The sequence below is a fragment of the Dipteris shenzhenensis genome, chromosome 11, assembly GCF_047967505.1.
Source record: "Dipteris shenzhenensis isolate YYH24624 ecotype China chromosome 11, Dip_SZ_1.0, whole genome shotgun sequence".
In the NCBI taxonomy this organism is placed as follows: domain Eukaryota; kingdom Viridiplantae; phylum Streptophyta; class Polypodiopsida; order Gleicheniales; family Dipteridaceae; genus Dipteris; species Dipteris shenzhenensis.
Genome location: NC_141606.1, coordinates 54,315,073 through 54,334,632, shown reverse-complemented (window position 1 = coordinate 54,334,632; position 19,560 = coordinate 54,315,073). Strand labels below are relative to the sequence as shown.

Here is a 19,560-nt window from a genome sequence, read left to right as displayed (position 1 = left end):
ATATTTAAAAAATTGTATTTTTTAAGGAGCTCCTTAGAACGATTTGCTCGACATCAATAAGAGTCTATATTAAAAGGATCAAATATAGAGGATTTGGATTAATGACATAGAAAAAACAACTTGGAAAAGGAGATTATTTTTACTTGGATTGTGAGAGGCTCTATTCTAGTCATGGGTGTTTCTAGCTACATGCATTTGATGCACCTAATTCACCACAATGTTTTTATTTTCAACTGCCTTGCCATGGTTATTAACTCTTGATGCGGGCATTTTTTTGTTGTTTTTGGGATGTTTTATTGATCACAAGAGCTCCTCTTGGTTTTTTTGTATTTGGATACTTAATAGGAGTCTCATTTTTAGGAGGAAAAAAACATGTTTATGAAAGTAGATTTGCAAATAGTCTTGAACAATATTAGATTCCTTGAGACAAACTAACCTTTTGAGATTAAGATTTTGAAAACTCTGATGCCATAAGAGAGTACAGCATGAATCTATACTTTGATAATGAGAAATCTAATATTTGAATTGGAATAGTGGGAAAGAGTTTGGACATTCTACCAATCTTGACATTCCAAGCAAAATGGTGGGATTATCAAGATCCTTGATTGTCCAATCAAGGTCCATATCATTTTTTGTCATTTGATTGACCAAAAGAAGAATTTTGGCCTTAGAATGCATCACCTATTCAGTGGGCGGTTGACAATCCCTTCAGTTTTGTGTAGCATTTTGCCACCTAAGGAGACCATTGATTAGAGATATGCAATGGTCTACCTTAAGGAAAGCCCTTTATAAGAGATTGGATGGCACCCCTCTACTACATACTTATCATTGGAGCTCTTATAGAAACACATAGATTTCATATTCTTGGAATTTTCTAGCATGAACTTGTAGCATACTATGAACCTTTAGTGGAGAAGTCTTTAGAGTAGACACCCATGGTGCCCACAATACCTTACATGTATTGAGTCTATTCAACACTACCCTTGGAGTTGCCAAGTGGCCTAAAGGACCAAGCTAGGTATTCCTACTTTTAATAATAGGGTCAAGAAAGGTGATTTTCTTACTACTTTGAGGATTAGTGCCAGCTTGTAAAATCTCAACCACAAATGCAATACAACACGGTAGAGGTAGATATTGCCCTCAAGATTTGCAAGGTTATTCACTTATGTAATCTCAAACACAAATGCAATACAAGGGAGTAGATTTAGGTATCTTTTAAAGAATCACAGAGGAAACCTCAAGGTTATTCACCTATATGTGGTGACTTTTAATCCTTTCAAGTGTCACTCCTACTCTATTGACTTAGTATGGGAGATTATTGTAAGTCTAGTAGCTTGGAAAATTTGGGAATCTAGATGCATAGAGGCCATTGATGGTTCTCAAAAAAATTACTCAAACAAGTTTCTTTGCACATGATATGGCATGGAATTGTACACATTCTCATGGCCACGTAGAGTAGAATTTAGGTTCCTCAAGAAACTATTGCTAAGAGAGCCTATTTCATGAGGAAGCATCATGAAATACCTTTCTTTTTGCACACACCCATGAGATATTGAAAGCACTTTCATGCACCTAATTGACTACAATGCTTTCATTTTCAACCACACTTGTGATGAAAAAAACATCCAATTGGATGTTTTCTTGATCATAAGAGTTTCGCTTGATTTTGTTGTATTTGGATACTTAATCGGAGTCTCATTTTTAAGAAGAAACTAACAAACATATTTATGCAACTAGATTTGCAGATGGCCTTGAAAAATATTAGATCCCTTGATACAAAATAAGCTTTTGAGATTAAGATTTTAAAGACTCTTGCTGCCATAATATATTGGGATACACATGGAATCTTTGATAAATAACCAATCTAATCTATGAATTAGAAAAGTGGGAGACAATTTGAACATTATACCAATCTTGGAACCATTTGAAATGGGACTATCAGGCTCCTCATACATATTAAAGACAACATCCATATCAATGTTTACCATTTGATCAACTAAAAGGAGATTTTAGGTCATAGATTGCATTATCTATTCAATGGGCTGTTGACAATCACCTCAATCTTGTGTAGTATATAGGCATCGGGATGGATTTCTTTTTTGCATTGTTGTTCTAAGAACTAAAAATTATTATGAATCACGTGATTTTTGGCTCTTGAGTTAAACCACCAAATGGTTTTATCATGATTGTCCTCTTCAACTAAACACAATCATCCTCTTCAACTAAACACTCCCATGGTTGTATACAATGAAATCATAACTTAATCATAGAGCTTGTTTTGTTTGTTAGATTTGCTCAAATTTGATTTCCTTCATTGGCCTAACTAATTTATTGTCTTTTGATATAATTCTGATTTTGATTTTGGTGTTAACTCTACTATTACTAATTATTAGCAAGATTATTATATTGTCTATTGGCAATGTCTCTCTATTTCTTTTTGCATAGAGCCAAGGCCCTAATGACTTTGAATTCTAAAATAGTTGTCACAATTGTGTGTAGTCCTATTTGAAACATTATGCTAGTAAGTTCCTCTCTTGGAGTTACCTTATGCTCAAGAATTCCATGCCCCCATCTCATAAGGAGGACTTGATGATGCAAATGGCTTCAATATTTATGACCATGAAATTTTATATGAGGTCTATAGGAATAATTTCCTATAGCTAAACAATTTTTGTGTTCCTTAGATTTAATTATTTTCTAGAAAACATCTTTTTGAAACTTATTTTGGTGGTGGAGAATGCTTGTTCATGAATTATGGATAAAGGGAAATGCAAATGATGAATCCATAGAGCAAACCATGGAACATTGTGAGTTAAAAAGGGATAAATTAAGATTGATGGGTGAGTGTAGAACATGAAAAAATGAACCCCAAATGAATGAAGGGGACACAAAAATGGGTTGAGTTCTGTGGGGGTTAAGGGTCACTGTGCCTTTACCCCGGTTATGTACAATACTCAAACACATATATAAATGAATGAAAAAGAAGATTAGGGTGGTTCTGCACCCACCAAACTTGTGTGGCTCTATGTCTCTCTCTCTCCTTCTTCTGTTCTTGCTTCTGTTGAGAGCACTCTCAACTGGTATCAGAGCTCGGGTGATCTAGCTGAGCGTGCGTGAATGCTTGGAAGCCTAGCAGCTCTGTGGGAGGAAGGAGAAGCTCTGTGGGAAGCTTTGTGGGTGACTTTACTTGCATTCGAGTGTGCAGAGACCTTGGAGGAACCTTTGGAAAAGTCACTTTGGCTTTGCGAAGTGGTTTTGAGAGCCTATTAAGTGGTTTGAAAGAAAAAGTCGTTTTTTGAGCTTTTCCCTGTTCCGTTCGATGACAGAGACTCCGTATTGACTTATAGAGGCAACTATTGCTTGCTTTTGGTGTCCACTTCACTTCAGGAGCTTGGAAACACCTTCATTCTTGAATCTGGGATCATTTCATTGGATTTCTGGCTCACTGTGTCAGTTTCTGCGTTTTTTGCCCGGGTGTTGGAACTCAAGTTTGGAGCAACCATTTGCAGATCTGTCAGTTCCGGTGGACTCAAGAGGTCCTAAAACTTCTATGTTGCTCATCATTAGCACTCCGGTGGAGTTTACAAACAGCTCTGTTTCAAAAAACGTTTTTCAGTCCGTGTGTTGGACCCAGTGATTGAGACCACGGTTTCCAAAACCGTCTGTCCCATTGCGTTTCGGACGCCCAAAAACCCCTACCTATCAGTTCTTGCGTGATTCGGTAGAGGATTTTCAGAGTTATAAATCTCTGTGTATTCGATTTCGTCTCTTTGTTATGCATTTTTCATACTAAGGTTTTGAAACCTTAGATTTATGCCACATGGCAGTGGATAAGTGTTGACTCCCATTTCTCACTCATCGGTTGGGATTTTGGAGTTCTGGCAGAAGAGAGATATTTGCATATTTTCTTGCTGAGTCCGATTATGCAATGGCGCCCATGTTTTGAAGCATCTCAGGTTCTATTTTCAGTAGCGCTCATTACCGTGGGACTATGATTTCTTGAGCATACCTTATGCAGATCACTCTGGTTGCAGTTTGAGCAGTGTGCGCTCATTTGTGGTATGCATTGGGTTGCAATGGATGATTTATAGGCCATTTGGATGCATTGCAGTCCTTGTTGGATGCGCTGATAGGCCCAAATTGCCTTGTGGGATGCTATTTTTTATGGACGCTTTGCACATGGATGCTATTTTATGCTGAGGGACAGCTTTGACACATTGTTGGTGATGCACTGATAGTGCTATGCTCTCTTGGATGACATATAATTGATGCATATGCCAGTGGACGGTGTTTATGCTTGAGTCATTTGGCACTTATTGGCATTTTCTTTTGGGCCAGATTTGCTCATATGGATGCATAGTATATGCACATGAGTCAGATGCATCTTTTGATGCTTTGAGCTTTGAGTCTTTTGTGATATTTCAGTCTATTGTGGCATACACATTTGGGTGCACCTGGTATTTGGTGTGATTCTCTCTTGCAGGGACTAGCATTTGGGATTTTGTTTCATTTGCATCATGGCATCCTCTTCCATGCCTGAAAAGGAGTTTTTCGGCATTAAAAAGTTTGATGGGACAAACTTTTCTTTGTGGAAAGAACAAATAAGGGATGTGCTTATTCAAAAGAAGCAGATTAAACCCTTGGCAGGGATTGAAGCTAAGCCTGCAAATATGTCTGAGGATGATTGGAATGAGTTGGATGCATTAGCAAAGACTACTATTAGACTTCATCTTGCAGAGTCAGTTTATTTCACAATAGTAAATGAGCAGACTACGGAAGATTTGTGGAAGAAATTGTGTGCCACTTATGAGAAGGAAATTGCCTCTAATAAAGTTTACCTCATGAAGAGGTTGTTTGAGCTGCAGATGAAGGAAGGGGTCTCCATTGCTTCTCATTTGAATGAATTCAATATTATTTTCAGCCAGCTTCACGCTCAGAAAATGAATTTTGCTGCGGAGACAAAGGCAATATCTCTCTTATGTTCATTGCCGTCTTCATGGGATACCTTCCGTACAGCTGTCAGTAACTCTGCACCTGGTGGAGTACTGAAATTTGATGATGTTGAGGGTAGCTTGTTGGCCGAGGAGATTAGACGAAAGTCTATGGATGGCAACAAGCAAGATGCAGCCTTAAATGTGCAAAGGGGTAGATCACAGTTCAGGGGGAAGTCCCAAGAAAGAGGGAAGTCACGTAGCAAATCTAGGGCACGGAACATTGAGTGTTACCATTGTGGCAAGAAGGGCCATATGAAAAAGGATTGCTACAAGCTGAAAAGAGAGCAAAAGGATAAGAAAAAGAATGCAAATTGGGGTGCAAATCAAAAGGAAGAGAGTCCAAGGGAGGAAAAAGGAAAAGTGAAGATCGAGGAGATCAATGCAGTCACACATGATAGTGACAATGATGTTCTCTTCATGTCTACTTTATCTGCAGAGTTGCTTACCACTTCAGATGATGCATATTCCCAGGATTGGATTTTGGATTCTGGTGCTTCATTCCATGTTACTCCCCATAGGGAATGGTTCTCCACTTATGATAGTGGAAAGACAGGTTATGTGCATCTTGGAAATGACTATGCATGTGACATAGTGGGAGCAGGTGACATAAAGTTTTCTTTTGCAAATGGGTCTGCATTTGTTTTGAAACATGTGACATGTGCCTAAGCTGACCAAGAGTCATATTTCAGTGGGTCAGCTAGATGATGCTGGCTTTCACACCACTTTTGGCTTTCAGAGTTGGAAATTTCAGAAGGGCTCTATGCTTTTGGCCAGGGGTGCCAAGTGTGGGACTTTGTATCCCTTACATGTATCAAGGGTATTTGATCACGTTGTTGCAATAACCGAGCAGCCAAGCACTTGTTTGTGGCATTGCACGTTGGGGCACATGAGCCAAAATGGAATGAAACTCTTATGCCGTTTGGGTTATGTACCGCATTTGAGTTTCTCTGATTTTGAATTTTGTGAGCATTGTCTCTATGGGAAGCAGACTAAATCAGCCCATAAAAGAAGGGGAAAGAAAGAGTTTGAAATGCTTGATTTGGTGCATTCAGACGTATGTGGTCCCATGCCTACACGGTCATTAGGCGGGGCTGAATACTATGTGACATTCATTGATGATGCAACTAGGAAAGTGTGGGCTTATGCTATAGCTCGGAAGAGTGATGTGTTCCAAGTATTTCAGAAATGGCTGGCCTTGGTTGAGAATCAGTCAAGTAGAACGCTTAAATGCCTACGGACTGACAATGGTGGAGAGTATCTCTCTCATGAATTTCAGCATTTCTGTGATACACGTCGGATTAAGAGGGAGCTCACATCCCCTCGTACTCCAGAGCAAAATCCAGTTGCAGAAAAGATGAACCGTACCATTCAAGAAAGGTTGCAATGCATGCTTTCCAATGCAAGTCTTTCTGGTGGTTTTTGGGCTAAGGCAATGAAGACTGCAGTGCATGTGATCAATAGATCACCTAGTAAGAGTTTGGATGGTGGTATTCCTGAAGAGGCATGGAGCGGCAAGAAGCCCTCTTACTCTCATTTGCGTATATTTGGGTGTGAGGCATATGCACATGTGCCAAAAGAGCTTCGAAAGAAGCTAGATCCTAAGTCTAGGAAATGCATCTTTCTGGGTTATGGTGAAAGTGGAGAGATGGGCTATCATCTCTGGGATCCAGAAGCAAAGAAGATCATACGCAGCCATGATGTGGTCTTCAATGAGAAGAAGATGCATAAGGCACCCATGAGGGATGTGGAAATGAGGAGAATCACTTTCCAGGATGTGAATCCACTTGCATATGTTTATAGACAGCAAGCTGTCCATGCACCAAATGTGCAAGAAATGGTACTACCAAGTACTCCCACAAATATACAATCAAGGGTAGATGATGGATCATCTATTGGTGGAAATGATGAGCCAAATGTGGCTGATATGCAGGTGGGACAGCAAGCTGAAATGCCCTTGAGAAGATCATCTAGAGTGTCTAGACCGCCTGATAGGTTTGTTCCAAGGGTAGACTATGTGATGCTTACTGATTGCGGGGAGCCTTCTTGCTACAGAGAGGCTATGATGCGTGAGGATAAACGCAAGTGGGAGTATGCTATGCAATCAGAGATGAGTTCACTTATGAAGAATAAGACTTGGGACTTGGTTTCTTTGCCACATGGAAAGAAAGCATTGCCATGTAAATGGGTCTACAAAATGAAGGTCACAGGTGATGATGTGCCTAGGTACAAGGCCCATTTGGTTGCTAAAGGGTTCACGCAAGAGAAGGGTGTGGACTTTGATGAGATATTCTCTCCGGTTGTGAAGATGACCACACTTAGATGCATGCTTGGACTAGTGGCAGTAGAGGATATGGAGCTTATGCAAATGGATGTCAAGACAGCTTTCTTGCATGGGGATTTGCATGAGGAAATTTACATGGTGCAGCCGGAAGGCTTTGAAGAAAAGGGCAAAGAGCATTTAGTTTGCAAAGAAGAGTCTCTATGGTCTTAAGCAAGCACCTAGAGAATGGTATCAAAAGTTTGATGCTTTCATTCGGTCCCAGGGTTTTAGAAGGAGTGAAATTGATCACTGCCTCTACACTAAAAGGGCTAAGGATAATAGCCTGATAATCTTGGCACTATATGTGGATGATATGCTATTGGCTAGCAAGAATACTTATGAGCTAGATGCATTAAAGGCCAAGTTGCATGAGGCCTTTGATATGAAGGATTTGGGACTTGCAGGTCATATTCTTGGTATGCGCATCATGCGTGATCGAAGTAGGAAACTCCTTTGGCTTTCACAAAAAGAGTATGTTACAAAAGTATTGCAACGTTTCAATATGGAGGGGGGGAAGGCAGTGAGTACTCCATTGCCTCCATATGTGAAACTGAGTCATACAGATAGTCCCAAATTAGATGAGGAGAGGGCCATGATGGCCAAGGTTCCTTATGCATCAGCAGTTGGGAGTCTTATGTATGCTATGATAGCTACTAGACCAGACATTGCATTTGCAGTGGGAGTTGTTAGCCGGTATATGGCTAATCCAGGAAAGAGGCATTGGGAGGCAGTTAAGTGCATCATGAGGTACATGAAGGGTACCAAGGAGATGTGCATTTGCTTTGGTAAAGGAGACATGTGTGTACTTGGGTACACAGATTCAGACTATGCAGGGCATGTGGATAGTAGGAGATCCACTTCTGGTTATGTGTTCACCTTTTCAGGTGGTGCAGTGTTGTGGATGTCTCGCGCACAGAAGTGCGTTGCTTTGTCTACCACAGAGGCTGAGTATGTTGCAGCCACAGAGGGTTGCAAGGAGGCTATATGGCTTGATCGGCTAGCTTGATCGGCTAGTGGGAGATTTGGGGATTCATACAGGTGTACCGACATTGCATGGTGATTCCATGAGTGCTATTCAGCTAGCACGGAATCCGGTCTTTCATGCAAAGACCAAACACATTGAGGTTAGGTACCATTTCATCAGAGGACAAGCGCATAGAGCTTGTCAAGGTTCATACTGATGATAACCCTGCAGATATGCTGACGAAGAGTCTACCGAGTCAGCGGTTTGAGTATTGTCGTGTATTGATGGGCATTGGATAGTATGTTCACTGGTCGTTCTCCCTTAAAGGCACATTGTCCTTTAAGTGGGAGTTAAGTGGGAGGTTGTGGGGGTTAAAGGTCACTGTGCCTTTACCCCGGTTATGTACAATACTCAAACACATATATAAATGAATGAAAAAGAAGATTAGGGTGGTTCTGCACCCACCAAACTTGTGTGGCTCTCTGTCTCTCTCTCTCCTTCTTCCGTTCTTGCTTCCGTTGAGAGCACTCTCAAGTTCAATACACTACACCTAAATAGACTAACACTATAGATAGGCAACTGGTAAACTATACCTAGATCCCTATGTCACTATTGATCCAAATGCTTCATAAATGGATTCCACCCAACAAAGATGACTAGCAAACAAAGGAAATTGCAATGCAGAGAGATATAAAATTAGAGCTCCATTTTCATTAGCCCATATTGAAAGTTACTACATTAGATAGTAGCCTAGCCATTTGTTTAGTGATCCAACTCTCTCTCTCTCTCTCTCTCTCTCTCTCTCTCTCTATCTATCTATCTATCTATCTATATATATGTGTGTGTGTGTGTGTGTGTACATACATACATACATACATGCATGCATACATACATATACATATACATATACATACATACATACATACATACATACATACATACATATATATATATATATATATATGTATATATATATGTATATATATATATATGTATATATATATATATATACATATATACATATATATATATATATATATATGTATATGTATATATGTATATATATGTATATGTATATATGTATATATGTATACATATATATACATATATACATATATATACATATATACATATATATACATATATATATATATATATATATATGTATATATGTATATATATGTATATGTATATATGTATATATGTATACATATATATACATATATACATATATATATATATATATATATATATATTCAAGTACTTGGTATATATAGTACCCAAGTACTACTGGTCAACCAATGCCTACAACACCATATCTTTGTAATGTCTTACAAGTGCAAGGGCCACTTGTCTAAGAGGGTATGTATACATATATATATGTATATATATATATATATAGATATGTATGTAAGAGAGAGAGAGAGAGAGAGAGAGAGAGAGAGAGAGAGAGAGAGAGAGAGAGAGAGAGAGAGAGAGAGACTCAAATATGTATATATATATATATAGATATATGTATGTAAGAGAGAGAGAGAGAGAGAGAGAGAGAGAGAGAGAGAGAGAGAGAGAGAGACTCAAATAGTCCCTCTTAGACAAGTGGCCCTTGTAGTTGTAAGACATTACAAAAATATGGTGTTGTAGGCATTACGTCAACCCTATGGTTGACCAATAGTACTTGGGTACTATATATACCAAGTACTTGAATTGTTTCATTTGAACATTTCTATTGGAGCTTTCTTGTGTGTGCACTCTTGCTCACTTGTGTTCACAGCGTGTCTCCACTTTGTTCCTACATTTGGTATCAGAGCGCTTTTGTCTCTAGAGCCCATTCCCGCGCTTGCTTCCAGACACCCGCAAGCTTGGTGCTCCACTGTGCATTCCTGGTTCTCACATTCAGCTCTCTAGCTTTCGTTTGAGGTAGCTCCAACATTCATCTCCTTCTCTAGTTCAGTTTAGTGCCTCATTTCGTCGCTAGAATCTTGTTTGATCAGAAAAAAAAAGTCCAGTGGTTTTTTTTTAACTTTTGAGGTCCAATTTTGACGTTTTTCAAAAATTTTGAGCTACCCGCATACAAACAAACCTGTCCCACACCATTTCAGGTGGGGAAAAATATTTTGATTTTTAAATTCGTACAACTGTATGGATGTCCGTACACCATTGTATCAGTTCTACAGTAATCAAATTTTTTATTCTCCATACTATCTTGTTTTCTCTCTTGCGTACAAGATCTTGTTATCTGTTGAGCACAGATGTTGTATTATTTTCTTACGAATATAGTTTCCCACCAATCAAAGTGTATTTCCAAGCCTTTAAGCTAGTTGCATGTGTTTGTCTTAAGGCATGCTTTTAGAAAATGTGCCTTTAGATAAGTAATCCATCAATTTGGGAAATTCATTGTCACAATAATCTATTGCAAACAATTCAGCATCTAGTAATTCCATATTCACTGCTTATGTATCCTTGGGTGTTGGTAACCTAGGCAAACAATCAGCTCCCGCATGGCCTTATGAATGATTTTGAAGTTGAATTCTTGCAGAAGAAGTATCCAACGAATAAGCCATCTTTGAATGACAGTCTTATTGTTAAGGTAAAGCAAAGCTTGATGTTCCACAAAACACAAGTAAATAGTGCCTTAGGTTTTGAACATTAAACACCATTCCCAAAGCTTCTCACTCAGTAGTGCTATCATTTGACTTGGTAGTGTTAGTAATCGGCTAGCATAGTATACAGGAGACCCCAGTCGACCATCCGACTGAGCTAGAATAATGCCTAAAGCATAGCCAGAAGCATCCGCATGTACATGGAAGATAAGATCCCACTTTGGTTGCCTGAGAATTGGAGTAGCCATTGGTTGGTTCTTCAAATCATTCAAAATTACAGTTAACTCGGCATTCATACAAACATAGAATCTTTCTTTGTCTACTCGTACAAAGGCGCTGCAATCTGATAAAATCTTTGATAGAAAGTGATTAACCCCACAAAAGAATGCAATTGAGTTAGGTTCTGAGACTCAAGCATCTATTGTATAGCTTTAATTTTACCCGCGGTTCTAATCCCATCCTTAAAACTAACATGGCCAAATAGTATGCCGACTTGAACACAGAATACACTCTTAGATGGATTCAAGGAGATATCCACTTGTCTACATCTCATGAGGACGTTCTCCAAGTATCCAAGATTATCTATAGCTGAGGAATAGACACAAAAACCAACTATATAAATGGCAATGAACTTGGTGAGCTAATCTCAAAAAGTTTCAACAATAAACTTCTAAAAAGTGGATGGGGCATTTCTCAATCCAAAAGGCATAACTTTGGTTGCATAGGCACCCCATTTTGTAATAAAGGAAATCTTGGACTAATATCCTGAAGCCACTGTAATTGGTTTATGCCCACTATAACCATCCATAAATGAGTACATCCCATGTCCTACAACTTTATCCAAAATTCCATCTGTAAAGGGTATAGGAAACGGATCAGGAACTGCGGATCAGGCACTGTCTAGGCAATTTAGCTTCCTGTAGTCCACACAGAGTCCAAGTTTGTCATTTTTCTTAGGCACTACAATAGAAAAGAGCTAGCCACTGTGATCGATGCCATATATGAATCTAGCACATAGGAGTTGATCCAACTCAGCCTTGACCTGTTTGGCATACTTAGGATTCATTCTGTATCTTTGTTGCCAAATTGGTTTAGCATCTAGCACTAAAGGTTTCGTGTGTTGACACAACTCAGGAGGAACTCCCCTTAAATCGGTGTAACTCCATGCAAACACATCCTTGTGACTGACAAATAGATCTATTATCCTTTCGAGTTGCTCGGAAGAAAGTTTAGCACTCACCAATACCATAGCAGGGTGATCTTTTCTTCCGAGGTTCAATTCTTGTGTGGGCTCTGGAATCAACTATTGAGTACCGAGCTGTCACCAGTACCTCAACAATCTCCCTTTCTCCTTCACTGTCCTTGGTAAAATTGCTCGAGAAAGTATCTTTCCGCTTACCAATTTTGTTTGATGTCTGAAGCCACTTGAAAAATGTATATCTCACCGATAGGAAGGATTTGCAACTCCATGAACCATGATTAAACATCTCGAGGGAATGGATCTTTGACTTCCATATCTTTGGGTTGATAGAACCTTCTGAGGGTTAGTCGGTAGACAAACATCTTGACCATCTATCTTAATAACCATCTCTTCTATACCTCATGGAGTATGTTTGCACTCTTCATCCAAGGTCTTCCCCATAGGATTGCATAGGCATGTTGTTCCACAGCAATCACAATGAAACTAACTATGTAATAGCTGTTGCCACCTATGGAAATGACAACATCTTGCAACATACCTTTGGGGTTAGCTGGTCATTAATCTGCCATGCGCAATCAAAAAGTTGATAGCTTATATAATTTGAATTTCAACCTCTGTGCAATCTCTTCATATATAATATTCACTCTTGCACCCCCATCCACTATTACTCCTAGTGTGTTTCTTAACCTTGATAGTGATCACTGGAACTTCTTCATCAACTATTAGAGTATCAATCATAATTATGGTGGTTAAGGATTGCAATTCCCTTGGTTGCTTAGATGACTCCTTAATTTTCTAAGCCAAGAAATCATGACAGTGCGCAGCTATTCGCATTGGCTTGGCAAATGTTAAACTGACTTGCATATTCTTAAATGTTTCCCATGCTCGGGCTAGCTCTATGCTAGTGTCCTATGAAGTTCTTGATTTCGCTTATTTGGATTCAGATTTTGAGAATTTTCTTCTTTATAACAGAATACTGAGTCTGCTCGGGCATTTCTACTGCTAGAGCTTTTCCCTTGAAATTTTGGCTGCCAATTCTTTCTGTCCTTTCCAATTGATGTCTTTACCTGAAGTATCTCTATCCTCGGTGCTTGTCCCTAATCCTCTCAATCAATTGATCACTTGAGCATCAACTTTATCTTCCACTTCTTTCCTTTCTTTGTTATTCTTAAGGAACTTCAAGTGTTCCGCCCAAATTAGACAACTAAAACACAGATGATTTTCTCCACAATAAAAGCACTTGATTTTGGATGGATCGACCTTCTCTTTGCCATTCTTCCCTTTGTCCTGCTCTAGACATGGTGGTTTGCCACTTGTTGCTCCGTTATCAGTCGCCACTTGGTTTGCTGACACTTGGTGATTTTTACCATTAAACCAACAACATCATGCCCAAATTTGGTGCATGTATTACAATACTTAGTCTTGCATTCCTCTTCCACATGTCCACCTCTGGAACATTTATTATACAATTTCTCATTGTTACCTGGATTACCTCGAAGGCCCAATTCTTTTAAGGCCTTCTTTAGCTCGGTTTTCATTTTGTCTTTCTTTACTGGCATCTTTTTGGTGTCATTGTCAGATCTTTCTTCTTTACCTTATTTTTCAAGCCTTCTCTCTTCTCCAAAGCAGCAGCTTAGTTTAATAGCTCCTGATAGGTTCTAGTTGGGTTGACTATCTCTAGCCTGCCCAAATCTACCTAGGTACAACCTGTAATTAATCAAGCTCACATAGACTTGTCATCCGTAACTCTACTTAATTGATTAATGAGAGCTCACATCCTAAGCACGAAGTCTTGGATGGATTCTCCCTTATTTTTCTTTAGTTCACTAAGCTTTGTGCTCACACCTTCCTCGTTGATCAGCAGCCAAAACCTTCGCAAATTTGTTTCAGACATTGCATACAAATAGTGCAAATACCCAATCGAAAACTGATTGAGCCACCTTTGAACATTTTTAATTAAGGTACATGGGAAATAATCCATATACTCACATAGAAAACTGTGCAAGTGACTCTAAGGGTCTTCATCATTTGTGCCTTTGAAATTTTGAAAATTTACCTTGATGGACTTGAGCTTTTCCACTCCAAAACCCAAGTAGGGAGGTCTTTCACTCGGAAGGACCGAGTCACTAGCTTTTTGTGGGTATGAGGTCATTGTAGACTCTCCTTGACTCAATTTCTACACTCTTCATGCTTTAAAGATAGCTTTCCACCTATCACAATTGCCATCATGGGTATGAGGTCATTGTAGACTCTCCCTGACTCAGTTGCTACACTCTTCCCACCTTTAAGATACAACTTGATGTATGCTTGTCGGCCGAGTAGTATCTCTGTGTGTTGTAATAGAAACTCGAGTAAACTGCCTCAATTTCTCTTCATTCACCTCAGATCTTTGGTGGCATCCCTCTCCATTGGAAGCACGCCTTTCTTTCTGATGATGGATTCTCTGTCCACCATCAACAGTAGCCGGTCTTCGACCTTCATACCTTTCTCGACACACTCCTTCTGGAATGATAGTCGGGTATTGTCGAAGACATTCTCATCCCTCTCTGACTTGGTCTTCACGTTCATTTTGATGATCAATTGAGGAAATGTCCATCTTCTCGAAATCCAAACTCTCCGTATACGAGTGTTCAAACTACATTTGCCACAACCGACCTTCATCGGCAATCTTATGGGTCGCCTTGGCCCAACACCATTGTTCTGACCTTTTGGCTCTACATTAATAGTCAACTTCCACCCTTAGGGTAGCGTAGCCAAGTCTCTCTCCTCGTGCTTGTCTTTCCTATTAGACAGTTGCTTCACACAGTCTCCTTTGAGCATTGAACTTTGGTTTTGAGGCTGCTCCACTTCTCATAGTCAGATGTAACTAATGCCTTTGGCTCAGATACTCTTCACATCTAGCTATGTATCTTCTTCGTCTTTTCGAGTGTGTGTCAGCCATTTCTTAAGGCAAAAAGTCGTCGAATAGCAATCTAAGTACTCTCTATATTCCACACACCTATATTCAAGCACACTACCATTCAATGCCACTCATTTACCACTTGAATAAATCTTTTAGAATAGCCCATGATTCCCAATAATTGTTTTTCATCGATGGTTATCATGAACTCTCTTCTCATCCTACTCTGACACTAAGCTTACTAACTTGGTTCTCTAAATCTCCTATCCTGATAACTGGTCAACTCAGAATTCAATTGACCCTTCTCTAGCAAGATTGCCAAAATGTTAACGCTCCAGAACCCCCACTCGACTAACTCACATGTGCCCAACAACCCATCCCGGTGCTCCACTTAGTGAACATGCTACAAACAGCAGAGTTCAATAAACAATCAACATTCACTCTTATTGAATCAAACCAATTTGATTAAAACCATGCCACCTTGGCTTGCAGTGAATACTCCCTATCCTAGCAAACTCAGGTTAGAGGAAGAGAACTTGGCACACTGCTCTCTTGTTCTCTTCTTTGCATGTTAAATCCATATCACTACCCTAAGGAACCACCTTCCAAAAGAGTATGCGCTTGATGCGCCAACCTTCATCGGCTAATTGGTTGTGAGGCCGCGATCATCTACACCTCTGCTACAAAATTGAAGCTCGGCTGACTCCACCGCTACCCACCGAGTTCAAAACTCAGTGACCACGCATAGCTCCATATTAGCCTAACCCGGGGGCTAACAATATGGATCAAACTATGTCTATTGAGAGGATGTTACAGATTTTAGGCAATGAACAAATTTTAACAAATGACCAAATTTAATAGCAACAATTTTCTCTTGAGGGCGTATTAAATGTGGTTTATCCTATGAATATCAATTTAGGATGGTTTCATAAACAATTTGAGAAGCAAGAAGATGATTTATTCAGTGATGAAGAAGATCTGCAAGAGGTTTTCTTTGCAAATAAGAATCAGATTTCAAACTCGCTTTCTACTTGTGTGTGTGATTCATTTGCACTCGCTTTTGCTATTGATGAAATGTAGAAGCACATACACAAAATTTTGAGGAGCCTAAATTTAGACACCCTTAGAACAAGGAAGATTTGGGATTTATTTCTAAGAATCTTGAAGCAAATAGTTTAGAATCAATTCAAGGCAATGAAGGTAATTAGTTCAAGTCAGTAGATATGATGCTTTGTGAAGAAGTGGTTCAAGAATTATTGTGTAGAAGGCTAGAAATTACTGAATAAGGGGTAATTACAATACAAACGAATGTTCAAGAAGTAGAGGTGGATAAGAAATTTTCATATTTTGAAGATAGAAAATCAATTTCAATTTGGAAGCCGAAAATGCAAAATTTGATGGCAAATAATACTCTTGATTTAGAGCAGAGAAATATTTCAGATGCTAATGTTTATGATGATGATGATGTTCAAGTTGATACATTATCCTTGAATAGTATGTCTATGTGTGATGAGGAGAATGTGATCATGAATTTTATTCTTTCTCTTGAAGATGATTTTCAAGAAGGCTAGATTAATAATCAACTTTAAAATATAGATAAGGGTTCAAAGGGACAACAGGGAGTAATATCAAAATCTAGATTATTAATCAACTTTAATCTTCCCATCCCAATTCGAGAATATTAACCGACTCCCTTTCAACGTGCCGCATGCATTGCACCCTTGACACAAGACTGTCCCATCTCTTAGGATCAAAATAACCCTTGTCCCCTTGCTATTTACATGGAACCTTTCTCCACTTTGGACTTCAAAGTTCTCATTTGAATATTGGTACTACCACCAAGATCTACACTGAGGGTTGTTTCACTCAAGCTCGCACCCGAAGCTACACCACGACCCACATAACCTCCTAGGAACTCATGGGGGTTTCCCACTCACCCCAATGGCCAGCTATAGGTTGTGCCCTTCAGGGCCATCCATTTTCAAGGGCTAGCTGATTCAGCAAGTGAGTTGTTACACACTACTTAACGGATGTTGACTTCCATGACCACCATCGTTCTGTCTTAATCAATTAACACCCTTTGTGGGATCTAGGTTAGCGCATAGTTCGGCATTGTATCCCAGCTTTTAACCACATTGTCAATTCTCCTCACCAAAACGGCTCACTTGGAGCTCACATTCCACATCGTGGTTTAACAGAGCAACCTCGGCCGCTTACCTATTTAAAGTTTGACAATAGGTCGAGGGTGCTACACTCACAATGCCTCTAATCGTTTGCTTTACTGAATAAAATTGAGGAGCTCTAGTTATCTTGAGGGAAACTTTGGAGGGAACAAACTACTAGATGGTTCGATTAGTCTTCGTCACCCCTATACCCAAGTTAAATGAATGATTTACACATCAGTATTGCTTCGACCCTCCTCAAGGATAGTTCATCTTTCGGGTCCCAACAAGTACGCTCCCACTCAAGCCTTTCATAGAAGAACACCATCGATCAATGGGGCATCAGGGGGGCCCTGCCTATTATGTTCCTTGTAGCTCTGTGGGTTTGCTGCCTATTACTGACTTGTGTATGTGCTAGACTCCTTAGTCCATGTTTCAAGATGGGTCAACTGGAAAGTCCAGAGTGCCAACATTGCAAACGCATAGGTGTCTAATGCCCGCCACGAGTGGCGTGCTCTTTGTTCCTCAACCGTGCAAAATAGCATAAGCAGGCCTTCAAGAGCCCGCTCTTATCCCACGATGTTGGCCCATGCTACTCAACGCCTCGCATCAAGCAACAGACCAGCTCGTACCATTTCGCATCCAATCAGGGCACACTCGCGGCCTCCATTCACTTCCCTCCCAACAATTTCAAGCACTCTTTAACTCTCTTGTCAAAGTCCTTTCATGTTTCCCTCACAATATTTGTTCGCTATTGGTCTTTCCCAGCATTTAGCCTTTGATGAAACTCACCACTTGCTTAGGGCTATATTCCCAAACAGTTCGACTCCCCGATGGCGCCCTATGGAGCTACAAGATCCGAGATCAACAGGACTCACCCCCATTGATGCCCATTCCAGAAGACCTGGGCTTTGTTGTCATAGAGAACTCCCCTTCAAACTACAATTCGCATAGCTAGGCCATATGATTCTTAAGCTAGGCTCTTTCTTATTTGCTTACCACTACTAGGGAAATCCTTGTTAATTTCTTAAGCTGGGCTCTTCCTTATTTGCTTACCACTACTAGGAAAATCCTCGTTAATTTCTTCTCCTTGGATTAGTGGTATGCTTGAACTCAACAAGGGTAGCCTTGATTTATCTGAGGTCCATGTTGCAAATGCACGTGAGTCAGGGGGCAAGAGCACCCCCAGACGCGTGAGCCCTTTTCCTTCAGGAAGGACACCATTGCGTGTCTCAACCCACAAACAACCACTCCTCAAGGGTACCACGAGAGACAGACCAACCTCATGACAAGGCATTGCCTCATGCCCTTAGTCCATTTCAACCAACCGCATGCCTACATTAGGCAGCCTTTTTCAAAGGAGGGGACACATTGGCAAAGGCCACACAAACGACCAACTACGCCTCATTGACCCCCCTCCCGCCCGTAGTAATGGGAGGAGGGGGTAGAGCGTGGGATAGGCGTGGATGCTCGAGCATGCAAGTTGCATTCAAGGACTCAATGATTCGTAGAATTGTGTAATTCATATTATGTATCGCATTTTGTGGTGTTCACCATTGTGAGAGCTGAGATGTCCGTTGCTAAGAGTTGTTGCTTTGTGCACCACATCCTCACGGAGGGAATAGGCTCAATCCATCATGTTTCTTCGGTGCCTAGTGCTCCCAAGGGAGTACAAGGTTTAGCAGGCATCGTCGTGCTCCCGGGTGACTCTCGCAAGCGATACTAGCATGAACACAGGAGACGCTCTCTTGAGTGTCTCCAATCACCCAATAACTCCCACCACTACGCTTTTCTCGCTTTCGCCAGGCTCTAATGGGGGGAGGGAAAAAAACGATGCGGGAGAATGGTGGGGTGGAATGTGATGGCGAGAGTGCACACAACAATAAGAGGGTGGGGGGAGGTCATGTGACGCTGTGAGGCCATGAAATGGTGTGAGAAGGTGGGGGTAGGGCACAAAACGATGCAACAGGGTGGTGGGCACGTGATCACGAGAAGTCACAAAGCAACAAGGGCAGTAAGGGCAAGGAACATGATGCCGCGAAGTCACAAGACGATGGGGGAAGAGCTTGGGACAACTAGAGGCCACGAAACGATAGGAGGGGGCGATGGGAGGGCACGTGATGGCAAGAGCTCACGAAACGTCAAGAGAGATTGGTGGGATGGCATGAGTCATGGCTTGACCACAAAGTGACAAGGGTGGGAGGAGGGCACATGATGGTGGAAGGGCACGAGAAGACACGGGAAGATGGGAGAACGCCATGTGATGGAAAATGACACGAGAGGATTGGGATATGGCACGTGATGTTGTGAGGCCATAAAATGACAGTCTAAACATAGCATTCTCTCTAAAATAGACATTATGGCTACGTATCAACTCTCTAGTTGAAGAATCCCATAACCTGTAGTCCTTACTGGACTCA

The 19,560-nt window shown here is 40.5% G+C and overlaps 2 pseudogenes; both read right to left on the bottom strand.

The window, feature by feature from the left end:
- Positions 1-16,480: 16,480 nt before the first annotated feature.
- On the bottom strand, positions 16,481-18,286 carry LOC147897185 (25S ribosomal RNA; annotated as a pseudogene).
- Positions 18,287-18,586: 300 nt separating this feature from the next.
- Positions 18,587-18,729, bottom strand: LOC147897184 (5.8S ribosomal RNA; annotated as a pseudogene).
- Positions 18,730-19,560: the final 831 nt, after the last annotated feature.